General features: G+C 37.8%; 1 long non-coding RNA gene and 1 pseudogene across 1 annotated transcript; both read left to right on the top strand.

Annotated features, from left to right (window-relative positions):
• Positions 1–1,000: 1,000 nt before the first annotated feature.
• Positions 1,001–1,885, top strand: LOC133732278 (uncharacterized). The gene is made up of 3 exons (XR_009857026.1): positions 1,001–1,312; positions 1,446–1,539; positions 1,873–1,885. It is a non-coding gene; the product is annotated as an uncharacterized LOC133732278 (long non-coding RNA).
• A 26-nt stretch (positions 1,886–1,911) lies between these two features.
• Positions 1,912–4,043, top strand: LOC133727874 (protein PIN-LIKES 6-like; annotated as a pseudogene).
• Positions 4,044–14,322: the final 10,279 nt, after the last annotated feature.

The raw sequence follows: 14,322 nt of genomic DNA, 5'->3' as shown, positions 1-14,322 counted from the left end.
ACCAATTAAAGACACCAAACCCTAAAATACTTGGGAAATCAATTACACAATTTGGCAAACAGAAAAAATATCTTTAAATAAAGAATATTAAACCCCAAAGATACTTTCCTAGACCAACCACTAATCTACCATGTATGCATGGATGCATTTACCTGAGATTCTCTTGGATCAGCTTGGAAGATACTTCACCATTTTGTATGGGAATGCCAATACACCAAGTTGGTCAAAACTTGTACCTACAATCTCCCCCTTTGGCATTCCTATACAAAACATATCTAATCAACGCAAACTCCCCCTCAACAAGTACAGGAGGAGAGAATCACAATCCATACTTTTCTTGAAACACTTATCACACATTGGTAAAATGCATAAGATATACTACAAGAATAACTTAATCACATGACACTCATCACACGACACATGAGTTTTTGCTGTCGTTTGAGTTAGTCAGACGACAAATTTTTTAAATCGGTCGTCTCATCTCTACTCAGCCAACACATCGTCATTTGGTAAATTTAAGAGAGTTCAGACAACATGAATAAGGAGATCTGTTGTCTGAAAAACCAAAAAAAAAAAAAACAAACAAAAAATTAATTTACATTTATTTGAGTGAAAACACTCAGGCCATCTCCAGCTGTGGGGGGCTACAATAGCCCCCCGGCTAAATTTTAGCCCCCGATAATCACTATTCATGCAAATAGTAATGGTTATAATTTCTACCATCTCCAACCCTTAGGGCTATAAGTTTAAATATCATGTTATTTTATTGTTTGTCCTTTAATCTCAGCCATTGATTTTGTTGATCAGAATTTTATGCCATCAGCGTGGTCCCTACGAAGAAGAAGCCCAAGGGCTAAACAAAGGGCTATGTTTAGCCCAGCCCTTGGCCCTTTTAGCCCCCCAAATCAGTTTTTGTTATAGCATAGCCTTGGGTTGGAGATGGAAAATGGTGTTTTTTGGGCTATACCAACCCCTTAGCCCAGGGTTGGAGATGGCCTCACAACCTAGCCCATCTGAAAGTGTTCCCTCCTTCGCTAAAAAAATTAGGTCACTCTCCCTCCCAAATCGCTCTCAGCCTTTCTCTCACTCGCCATCGCTCTTAGCCTCAATCCCGCTCACCCTCTCACCCTTGTCAAGCCTCTCAGCCTCACTCTCACTCAGCCTCGTCTCTCTCCTTCGCGCGCGCCTTCAGTCTCTCCGCCATGGGTTCTCTCTCCATCAGTCTCCCTCAGTCGCCACTCCATATCTCTCTCTCTCCCCCTCCCCCTTAGGATCCACGGGTTCACTCTTCAGCCTCCATCTCTCTCTCCTTGTAAGTTCTTCTCTTTTCAGATTCAGTTCAATTCTTTGTTTTATTTCATTGGGCTTTGATTGGGTTTACTGATATGATTGGGTTTATTGCAAAAATCTCAACTCTTCCCCGTCTTCTTCTGTTGGTCTATCAGATTTCGTGACACGGGTTGGGTGCACCGGCGTTGTGTTTTTGGTAGAGGAGAAAGATGAACGACTCATATTGTAATTTTTAATAATAAAATTCAGGTATGACCATATGATATTGTGGATTCCTATGGATTTTGGTAAATTTGTGTAGGTTTTTAATCAAAAGTGAACCGGGCCTGTCTGAAGCTTAGGATTTATAGCTTGCTATTTGGTAATCTAAGATGGTGTCTGTTTGGTTTTTAATATTTGGTTCGATTGAGTGTGTTGAATTAGTTTCTGGGTTCACTTGGTTGGAATTGGATCTGTAGGAATTGGAATTGAGTGTATTGAACTAGTTTCCAAGTGTATAAATAGGGGCTCATTATTGTCGCAAACTGTGTTGGACTGAATGTGTTCTCTGATTTAAATTGGATTGAATGTGTTTTCTTGCAGCTCGTTTTCTCGCAGCTCCTAAGTTGCTTACTTTTTTGTTTCTTGCAGCTCGTTTTCTCGCTTTTGCTTCCATGTTTGATATTCTTTCAACTCGGACAAGCGATCACTTGGGAGAAAATGCTCGAGTGGTATGAGCTATTTCTGTTGTTTTTTTTTTTCTTTTCAAAATTTGATAGTAAAGCCTTGTGATTTGTATTCTGAATGGCCTATCCTTTTGCAGGTGGTTTATTCCTGCGAATGTAGTTCTTGGTAGCATATCAGGCTCAATCATAGGTTATATAACCGCATCCATCGTCCGTCCACCATACCCATACTTCAAGTTCACAATTGTACAAATTGGAATTGGTATGCTGTGTCACTCCCATCCTTATAAAGTTTAATAGCATGAAGCTTGTATTGATTTTGTTCCAAAATGTGGGATGATTTAGATTCAACGATGATTAGCTGATGTTAATCTTGTAATATAAGTTACCAGATGCATGCAAACTTGCATACTGAATGTACGGTGGACAACTTGGATCATCAAGCTAGTTTCATGAGTATTGATATCTGCCATTGTTGATCTTATGCATTTAGATAATAATGAGTATATTTATATGCAAGGAATTAGTTTTCTATGTAAGCTGTGTTAATGCTGCTTGGGCTTTGGGCAAAATAACTAAGCTTATTTTCAATGATGTGCAGGAAACATTGGGAATGCATGTGCCGCTTGTTCTGATTGCATCTTTATGTAGAGACTCATCCAACCCTTTTGGTGACTCGACAACATGTAGCACAAATGAGACTGCCTATATTTCGTTTGGCCAGTGGGTAGGCATTTTGCATTTCACTCTTGATCACCAAAGTTTGTAACTGAAATCCAAGTTGCAAATTCTGTAGTGATGCAATACTAAATATCTTTGCAAACTGAATTAATCATTTAGGATAAAGTACTAAACATTGTATATTATTGATGATGCAATTATAGGTTGGTGCAATCATCCTTTACACATATGTATTTCATATGTTGGCCCCCCCTCCGGAGGGTACCTTTGGTGATGAGGAAACTCTCCCAATCAAGAGCCCTATTGATAGAGAGACACTTGGACAAGTTCCTTTGCTTACACCTGAAGACAAAGAATCGAAGAGGAAGAGCAAAAAAATGAAGAGCAAGTTGTAGAAGTCAACTCAAATTCTTCAAAGAAATCCAAGGTAATTTGACTTAAATCATATACATCTAGTGTTTTTGATCCTATTCGTTTTGTCTATACATCTTCCCTTCTTGATGCAACTTGTATACTTCAAAAAAAAAAAAATACATCTGTTTTACCATGTTAGGAAGTCAGTTGTTGGGACAACGATAGTTTGTTAGAAATTATAGGCGGATTACAATTTTGTAAAACTTTTATGTGCTTTCATATCCATTGTGCTTAACAGTTATGCATTTGATTGTTGGGATTTGTTTACTTCAGTGCTTTATATTGTCTGGTTATGTTTGGTATATAATTTGGTTCTAATTACATGGCATTAAACATGATGCAGATTACATAACTGTTTATGTTTTTCTATGAGAAATTGAAGCTCAAACAACTTCTTCAACCCCCTATAATAGCTTCTGTAAGTTTGATCCTTTTGTTAAACTCATTCAATATCTGTTTGTGTCATTGATTTTATTATTTGAAGTATTAACATGCGCGAATACTTCAAAATAGACCTTCAAAATTAGATTTAAATTGGACTGAATGTGTTTTCTAATGACAGGTTGATTTACTTTCCAAGGGGACTAATTTTAATTGTATTGGTGATTGGGTTGTGGAGGCCACTGTAAAGTAAGATTAGTTTGCATGCACATTTTCTTTTACTTATTTATATAGTATCTATCTAAAAGAGTTTCCCTTGGTGCTTGTTTGTTTGCAATGTTATGAGCATTCACATGACGAGTGCAAAGTCTTTGGTTGGAGTAGTTGGAGTTGCACAAAAGGAAAAGAAGGTATTTACTTCTCAGTTTATGTGCATCTGCATTTTTGAAATAACATTAAATTGACCAAAGCCATTCAAACTAAGTTCTTTGACTGTTTTTGGTGCCAGGGGCGGGATGTGTATGTTATGGTGAGCTTCTTGATGGGAATTCTGGAAGTTTACTTAGTACTGAGTATGTGGTTTTGTCAAGTGAATTTAACACTTTCAGATGAAGAATTTTTTACTCAATGCCACTGCTTTTGGAGTGTATAGTTTTTATGAACTGCTGTGAATTTTATTGATTCTCAGTATATATGACTTCACATTTTAGATTCTAACTCGTTGACTGAATTGGTAATCTAAGATGTTGTCTGTTTGATTTGTAATATTTGGTTCGATTGAGTGTGTTGAATTAGTTTCTAAGTTCACGTGGTTGGAATTGGATCTGTAGGAATTGGAATTGAGTGTATTGGTTTCTGAGTGTATATATAGGTGCTCATTATTGTTGCAAAGTGTGCTGGATTGAATGTGTTCTCTGATTTAAATTGGATTGAATGTGTTTTTTGTTGGCAGCAAATCCAGGCTCCAGCTAATTTAAAAAAGGGCACACACCAAATGCTTTCACAAGCAATATAGTGCTTTTAACAGATCACACAGTTTTGCTTTTCTGGGTAAGCTTGAATGTCACTGCCATCATATTTAGATCTGAACACAATTTGATTCGATACCATTTGATTTTATGGATATTTATGGCTTATCTTTCAGCTTCTGGTTTGAATGAAAGTTTAATCGTAGACTCAATGTTAGTAGTCTTAAGTTTGATATTTGGTTCTTAAGTCTATTTAGTTAGAAGTGTGATGCAACATTTAGCATTTTTACTGCTGTGGTTATCTTACCTATATTGACTAATGATCTATTCTGTCAGTTTAAATAATTTCAAGTAGTGGCTTGGGTAAGATCGGGGTTTTATTTTTGTCGCTGCTTCGTATTGATTGGAATGCTAGAAGATTTCTATTTGAACTATTCCGTATGAGTTTTTTGATTTGAGAGCACAACGTTTTTATTGCAGGCCATGCAAATACTGAAAGGCACTTTGCATTGTGTCTTCATCAAGATTGGGTATCAAGGTGGGCTTTGCTTAAAAATTAGGATCAAGAAGGTTGGTATACGGAGATAATACTTAAAGGCATACGGAGGAAGCTTGCCTTGACCACACTGCTGGCTTAGTTGCTGTGCGTAAATAGTACTACCAATCTACTAGTTGGTGACTTATTTTGGTAACCTCCTTGATTGTACAAGATAGACAATATTACTTGCTAGATTGAGGTTATTGCTGGATTTGATCATATCTAGATATAGATATGTATTTTTGGAAATGTTTTGGATTGCAAATGTAAGAGACAAATGGCATTGATATATGATGTCTTATTTTAGATTTGTTTGGGATATGAATGTTAATACTTTTGCAACAATTATGCAAAGTCAATTTAGTTAAGATAACTGTAGTTTCCAAACACAACAGAAGAGTTCACAAAACCATTGTCTGAGATCCACTTACATATCACATCTAAAAACAACAAATAATACATGTTGTCTGAACTTGATTTCAGACAACAGAAATAACAAATTGACGTTGTGTGATCTCCATTCCGGTAACATGTATAATAAAATTATTGTCGTCTGATACTGAAATCAGACAACAGATATAACAATAATATGTTGACTAAGATTCATAAACCACAACTAAGCATAATAAAAACTGTGGTTTGAGTTCTTATTAGACGAGATATCCCATCAGTGGACTGTTATACCTTATGTAAATCCTACAACACAAACAGATTACTAACTGTTGTCTGAGTTCCTATCAGACGATAGATTCCTAAATCTTCTGATGTTTTATTTGCATAAGACACAACTAAAACAACAATAACGCTTGTTGGAGATTCATTTCAGACAACAGTGTCATTATAACTGTGTGGTGTGAAATTCATTTCAGACATCATGTAGTTGTGTTGCTGGTGTCTGAGATTCATCACACACAACACAGTTTTCCTAAAGCTGTTGATGTAATATAACTTTTCTCAACAGTTAATAAACGAACTGTCGTGTGAGTTTGTAACAGACAGTAGTTAAACCTAATTATTTTAATTTGGAAATATTCAGACGACACATACTTATCTATATATGTTGTGTGAATTTTGAACAGACAATGGTTTTTAACTGTCGTCTGAATGAGGTCAATCAGACGACATGCTACTAAACAACATCAGCTTTTTCATTCAGACGACAGTTAATGAACTGTCATTAACTGTCGTCTATTTAACTTTGTGGTATAGTGATAGAATAACGTTATCATAGTCACACATCTAATTTCTCCCCCTTTTTGAATAAGAATGACAAAGGTAACTTACGTAGCGGAAGCTATGTAGAAGGAGGATCACAAATAGATGTTGCACAGTAGACACTAGCCCAAGTCGAATCAATCAGAGGAAGATAGTCCAAGTATTAATACTCCCCCTAAGTGTGATCATGCATGTTATGAGAGATGCAAGAATGAAATGCAAACACACAATGAGTGGGTTGTATCCAAATGCTAAGAACATATTTAATTCGCATAGCTGTTCCAACAAGAGCAATACCACTTAACCATAAACAAGAGTGCAACAAATAAATTCACACGAGTGAATTGATTCCGACAATCACAAGGTAAGATAGAGTGTGATCGAGTATTCTATACCTCTTGTTGTGAAGAGTGAACATATCTCAAGATGGGGGGGTGTAATATTTGTGGAAACCTGAAAAGCAAAACTCATATACGAAACAATTTGAAGCACATAATCTTTATTCCCCTTATAACACCGTGTGGGCATGATTTTGAATTTTTTATTTTTTCCTTTCACACAAAGTAACATTTTTTGCTCAAGAAGACTATGATCCATGTAACGAGTATTATGCTAGTAGCTCCCAAGTCAGATGACTTTAGGGTACTAAATGTAACAAGGACATCCCAAAAAGCACATATACTCGAGTTAATAGTTTCACAATCCACCGGGGTGATCAAACCATTCACGTTTCTTCCCAATCCTCATATCGTTCATCACGACCGATGCCTGTTTACTTTGGGAATAGCCTGGGCATGCTCCATAAATCATTCATTTTTTTTTTCAAGGAGCAGCAAAAATAAGGAAATATTCCGTACAAGAGTATTAAGAACAGGCCAACCAACAAATATGACTTACCACCACTTGAGTATGTGTGCATGTGAGGATTCAAGGAGATAGAGAATATGTTGTTCAAGCTCACAATTACAGAGTGATGCAAGAGCAAAAACAAAACGTGCTAGGCACCTCATTGCACACACATTTAAGGAAAAGAGTACGGCCCTTGTCAATTTAAGTTCAAAATAATCTGTCAGACACTCGGGGATACAAACCACCATTTCAATCCCTGAATTTCCAGAAATTGAACCTAACCATGCAGAAACGTAAAGAAAATGCACCTATACTATCATGAAGACATACTTCATGAATGCATGCAAAATGGATCAAGCGAAGTGAGAGTATCAATACTTAGAGCATCCACCAACGGTGCCTCTAAGTGATTCAAATTGAGTTATGTGTAACGGCCTAGTAAACAAATTAGCCAATTTGTGTTCAGTAGGAACAACAGCACACTCAAGCATATATATTATCAAGATTATCCACATAAGTAGAAAAACAATTATTAGAACCTTTTTTAATCCAGATTTGCTTCTGCTTCAAATTCTGCTCTTTGGGGATTGTAATGCGCTCTGCAATCCTGTTGATGATCAACTTTAGATACTCTTTCAGCTCAGCTTGCAGCGATGCAGTTTGGATAATTTTTGATGCTTTCCTCTGATTTTAAGTGACCCTGCGAAGTATATTACACCTAAGACGTATGTGTCCCAATTTTCCGCAATAATGACAAGTAGGAATGAAGTTTTTGGAGTTGTGAATATACCTGGGCTGACGCACAGAGGTGTGCTTGTCAAAACTTACCGAAAAGCATTTCTGATGTGATTGGATGGCTTCACGAGGTTCTGGTCTTACAACCAATTCGGTGGCAGACTTGTTGTCACTAGAGCTTTGTGACTGACTTGATGAACTCTCACCTTCTACACTTTTTACAAATGTCAAAGGTTTGCAAGACTCGCCATTATATCCTAATCCTTCTTTATTACAATAAGCTTTGCCAAATCCAATCATTTTAGAGACTTTTTCAGACCCTATAGAGAACTTGTTAAAGCTTTCCTTGACCCTTGATAATTCTTCCTGCAATTTCTCATTTTCAAGGGTTAGAAACATTTAAAGAGGATTGAGCCTTAATTTCAACATGCAAAACTTTGATTTTGTTAGTAAAACTTTAATTTCAACATGCAAAACTTTGATTTTGAGACTTGACCTTACCCTACAAAACTTTAATCTTATCAACAAGATCAGTACGTTCTTTTTCCCATTCTTTCAAAGATATTTCAAATTTTTGCTCAATTTTTTGTTTCTAACCTCTTAAGGATTCGACTTCCTCTTCAAGTTTATTATTTTTTCTAAGAACAATTCTTGAGGCATCATACAATTGCTTGCATTTTTCATTTGTTTCTTCATCAAGAGTGTCATCTTCTAAATCAGAAACATCAGATAATTCAGAATCAAAGGAGGAAGTAAGAGCAAGATTTACCTCTTCGCCATCGGATTGAGAGCCTTCATCACTGTCACTCCAAGTAGACTTTAAATCCTTGTTTCCACGCAAATTATACCTCTTGTTGCCACAATCGGCAGCAAGATGTCCAATTCCACCACACTCAAAACATTTAGGCTTGTTAGGAAAAATTTTCGAAGAGTTTGCAGAAGAGTTTTTGTTTTTTTAAATTTTTTTGAACTCTTTCGTCAACAAAGCTAAATCCACAGACTCATCAACAATATAATCTTTCTTTTTAATGGAGGAAAAAGCAACACCTTTTACCTTTTTTTCAGGCTTGATCCTCATCTAAAAGATTTTGAGATTACCTATCAGTTCGTCGAGAGAATAGGTGTCCAGGTCTTGAGCTTCCTCTATAGCTGTCTGTTTGGAGTGAAACTTTGATGAAAGAGACCTAAGAATTTTCTTGACGATTCGATGCTCTTCAAAAGGATCACCAAGACTGCGACACTGACTTGTCACATTCAGAAGACGAGCATGAAAGTCATCTATTGATTCATCCTCCCCCATTTGCATGTTCTCAAACTCCAAGACAAGACTCTGAAGCTTCTGACCTCTAACCTTTTTATTTCCTTCATAAGTGACCTGAAGAAGATCCCATGGTTGTTTAGCCGTGTCACAATGGCTGATTCTCACCCTCTCCTTCTTGGATAAAGCTGTGTATAAGGAATTTCGTGTCTTGAAATCACAACTTCTATTCCGAACCTCCTCTTCTGTCCATTCCTTCCTAGGCTTAAGAACTCTTGCAGATGTCCCTTCTACTTTCTTTGAGTCTTCAGCCTTGGTGGGGTGTTCCCATCCAGTCTCAACTATTTTCACATATTTTCATCCTGAGAGTAGAGGAATGCTCTCATCATGATCTTCCATTGTGAGTAATCTTCACCATCAAAGAAAGGGGGGCAATTTATCGAACTGGAGGTTCTGTTATATTCACGTTCCATCCTTCACCACAGATCAACTAAAAAGCTTTAGACCCTGCTCTGATGCCAAGTGAAAATACAAGGACAAAATGTGTTTTATGGAAAATGGGGATTGCAATGCACGGATCAATCCTTACTGGGTAGCAGAAACCAAAATTAACAAACAAGACACCAGATTTTGGTTACGCATTGAAACCTCAAATATGAGATTAAAAACACTGCGGGGCTCTTACTCTTGAGAACCCAAAATAAGAATTAACTTATGATGAAGGATATGTTCTTTACAAACTTGAATAGCACTAGCTTGACTACAATGATTAGACAAAATATAATACAAAGTTTGTCTTCCGTCTTGAACTCCTTCACTTGAACGATCACCAAATATCGCTCTTCTTTCTGATCTCAAGAGAATTTATGCATATGAAAACATGATCAAGAACACTTATACATGGACCAAGTGTTTTGACTCTTGTGAAGACTCAAACTTAGACCAACAAGCAAGACTCCCAAATATTCTTGCGTTCAAGACCTATGTTACTATGAACGTCACTTTTCTCAATATATACCAAGGAGGCCGCACCATGCACAAAACAAAACAGATTTTTCTTACCCTAATTCCACTTCTACAAGGAAACAATCTTTTGTTTTAAAGATAACCAATTAAAGACACCAAACCCTAAAATACTTAGGAAATCAATTACACAATTTGGCAAACAGAAAAAATATCTTTAAATAAAGAATATTACACCCCAAAGATACTTTCCTAGACCAACCACTAATCTACCACGCATGTATGCATGAATGCATTTACCTGAGATTCTCTTGGATCAGCTTGGAAGATACTTCACCGTTTTGTATGGGAATGCCAATACACTAAGTTGGTCAAAACTTGTACCTACATATTGATAAATAAATGAAGATATTTTGGCATGAAATCTATATCTAAGATTTGTGACAGAGATCGACCTTTCCTTTCCTGATTTTGTATGTTTACAATTGCATATGTCAGCTTCCCTTCCTTTGCTCATAGAATTTATCTAGCGGCCTCTGTTTACTTAGAGAGTACATAACCTCATTATTGAAGGAAAAAAAAAGAGGCAGAATTATTATGTGAACGAAGTGTTCCTTAATCAGCCAAACAAATCAAAACACCAAAGTAGGTGCAATATCTAGCCAGCTAGCTATCTTCTAATTGATGCTTTTCGTCATGTTGATTTGCACAGTTATCATCACAATGAAAAAGCTCGAAAGAAATCAGCCGCATCTTGGGCCTTTCTGGTGCAGGAAGTTCAAATTATAAATTAAACCATATGTACTGTGTTGCTTATTGTCACTCTAGAAACAGCTCCATGAAGATGGTGTGGTACTGGTGAAATCTTGTAAAGTGTTCAATTTGGCTTCATGGGACATTCAAAAGCAATTTTGACCAGATATATTCAAACTATTTTAATGTCATTGGCGGTGCTCAGATTGGCGGTGTAGGATTCATCTCTTGGTTCTCTCTTAATTGTCCATGTATATATTTATGCTATCATACATTGACTGACTTTGGTTCTTGTAGTCATTTAAATTTTTTAATAGTGATGTGTTGTAAAATGAAAGTGAAAGTGTTTTAGAAAATGGAGAGAGCTTTGATTCATATAGATGGGGTGTAGTATGTTGTGTATTTTCTTCTCCCAATAGAAGGGTTTATATAGGAGTACAAACTAGTGTGAAAGCCATAACAATAAGTCTATTGTTATGGCTGCATTAATTACAAAGGATTATGTCAAGAATGTCAAGATCTTGCTGCAACTCTACATGGTTTCTGCTGCTCTACTTGCTGCTACTTCACATAGCTTCATGACACACAAGTCAACATATATTACCCTATACCTATTTACATGATATAGCCATAATAATTTACAACACTCACCCTTCGATATTTCATGTCAATAGTGTTGCCTAGGCTGTGTGCTTCTAAGTTGCCTCATCAAAAACCTTGCCAAGTAATAAAACAACCTTGGTCGAAGGAGAAAAAGAGCACAACGCGCGTGAGTGTGGAGTAGCAGCATCACAACTTTAGAGATAGGTGAAGTCTTCTTATCAGCATCATAATTAAGTAGATAGTATGTCTACGGGAGGGATGCATTAGAATTGCTGCACCAAAACCTTGCCCAGTAAACCCAGTAGAAAATACCCGTGGTCGAAGGGAAAATATGAGCAAATGCATATATGTCGAATCAAAACATCTTCAGGATGTAGTATAAGTGGGGTGACCATGCTAAAGATGTGCCTCGTTAAAACCTTGCCAGGTAACAAAACCCAGTGGGACAAAATAACCCTGGACGAAGGACAAAAAGAGTACACAATGGTCAAGTGGGTATGCTTAGGGATACTTCCCCTGATTTCAGCTCCCCCTGAAAATTACATGTTAGGTAATTCAGATAATTTACATAGACCAATACTTTGTACATGCTTCTGGAATGTAGACTTTGGTAGTGACTTAGTGAAGAGGTCTGCACGATTGTCTTCAGATCGAATCTGCTTGACCTCAATCTTCTGATGCTCCTGTTGTTGTTGATTAAAGAAGAACTTCGGTGCAATATGTTTGGTGTTGTCTCCTTTGATGAAACCTGTCTTTATTTGCTCGATGCAAGCAGCATTATCCTCATGGATAGTGGTTGGTTCATCAGTGGTGGAATGCAGCCCACATGTGCTTTGAACATGCTTTGTGATGGCTTTCAACCATATACATTCACGTACTGCTTCGTGAAGAGCTAGAATCTCAGCATGATTCAAAGAGGTAGCAACAAGGGTCTGTTTTGTAGACCTCCAAGAAATTGCGGTATTCCCAATGGTAAAGACATAACTAGTTTAGGAACGTGCCTTGTGTGGGTCTGATAGATAGCCTGCATCAGCATATCCAACAAGGCGAGCATCATTCTGAGGATCAAGGGGGTTTGATCCATTTCTTGATGCATAGGGATAGAATAAGCTCATATTAATCGTACCTCTAAGATAACGAAAAATATCTTTTATACCATTCCAGTGGCGGCGTGTTGGTGCAGAGCTATATCTAGCTAACAAGTTCACAGAAAATAAAATGTTCGGTCTAGTGCATTGAGCTAAGTACAATAATGCCCTATTGCACTTAGATATGGGACTTCTGGTGCCAATATCTCTTCGTTATCATCTGCAGGACGAAACGGATCTCTCTTAGGATCTAGACTTCGGACGACCATGGGCGTGCTTGAAGGCTTCGCTTTATACTCATTAAAGCGTCTTAACATCTTATGGATGTAGTTTGATTGATTAAGCAGAATCCCATCAGCACGGTGCTCAAGCTCCAGGCCGAGGCAGTAATTCGTTCTCCCAAGATCTTTCATTTCAAATTCAGACTTCAAGTGCTTGGTGGTTTCTTTGATCTCTTCAGGAGTACAAATCAGATTCATATCATCGACATAGACTGCCACAATTGCAAATCCAGAACTTGTTTTCTTAATAAACACGCACGGGCATAGTTCATTGTTTACATATCCCATCCCAATCAAATATTCACTTAGATGGTTGTACCACATCCGTTCGGATTGTTTCAATCCATAAAGTGAACGCCTCAAACGAATGGAGAGGGTGTTCTGTGGTCTAGAACTATTTGTATCGGGTATCTTAAGTCCTTCAGAAACTTTCATGTATATCTCTACATCAAGATCCCCATAGAGATAAGCTGCAACCACATCCATTAGCTGCATATTCAGTTTTTCGGAAATTGCCAAACTGATGAGGTAGCTGAACGTTATGACATCCATTACGCGAGAATATGTCTCATCGTAATCAATCCCAGGGCGTTGAGAGAATCCTTGCGCCACTAGACGCACGAGCCTTGTATCTTACAATCTCGTTTTCCTCATTACGCTTCCTTACAAATACCCATTTAAATCCTACTGGTTTAACATGGTGAGGTGTGGGAACGATAGGCCCGAACACTTTTCTCTTTGTCAAGGAATCTAATTCGACCTGAATTACTTCTTTCCATTTTGGCCAGTCGTCTCTACGTTGACATTCATCAACGAAGTGAGGTTCAATGTCATCGCTAGTTATAATTTTGGTAGCTACCGCGAATACAAATATATCATTGATGATAATCTCATTCCGATTCCAGATCTCACTTAAGCATGCATAATTTACCGAGATTTCTCTATTCTCGGGAGTGGGTTCAGACGTTGGAGCGTCCCCCAACGTTGTCTCTTCTAGGACGGACCCATAATCCGGAATTATCTCGTGAGATGGATCAGTTGAGATTGTGATGTCTAATGGATTCGTTTGTGTCGGTTTTACCCTCTTCCGGGGATAGGAATCCTTCGAATCTAGTGGTCTACCTCGCTTCTGGGCAGGGACATGTGACTGGTTAGCCGCTATGGTAGTACCTCGTCCATCTGGGACGACGCGTCCTACAAGGACATCTATCCTTGCAGGCACATTTGCAGCAGGTATATGTGATATCGTCATTTTAGCTAGATCAGAGAAAGCGTCTGGCATATTTTGGGCTACACTCTGTAGATCTAGAATTATTCGCACCTCATTATCGCTTTGTGCAGTTCAAGGATCGAGATGAGACATAGTGGGGACATTCCATGTCAATTCACGTCGTTCATCAGGAACAGTAACGTTCTTATCTCCCTCTAACGGCAGGAAAACTGTCTCATCAAACTGACAATCCGCAAATCTAGCGGTAAAGAGATCGCCTGTCAAGGGCTCTAAATAGCGTATAATGGATGGAGATTCATAACCGACATATACGCCCATCCTTTGTTGAGGACCCATTTTCGTACGTTGTGGCGGCGCAATGGGCACGAAAACTGCACACCCAAATACACGTAAGTGCGAAACATCAGGG

Source organism: Rosa rugosa, chromosome 2, assembly GCF_958449725.1.
Source record: "Rosa rugosa chromosome 2, drRosRugo1.1, whole genome shotgun sequence".
In the NCBI taxonomy this organism is placed as follows: domain Eukaryota; kingdom Viridiplantae; phylum Streptophyta; class Magnoliopsida; order Rosales; family Rosaceae; genus Rosa; species Rosa rugosa.
Note: the sequence above shows the minus strand (reverse complement) of the source record. Positions and strands in the feature narration are given on the sequence as shown.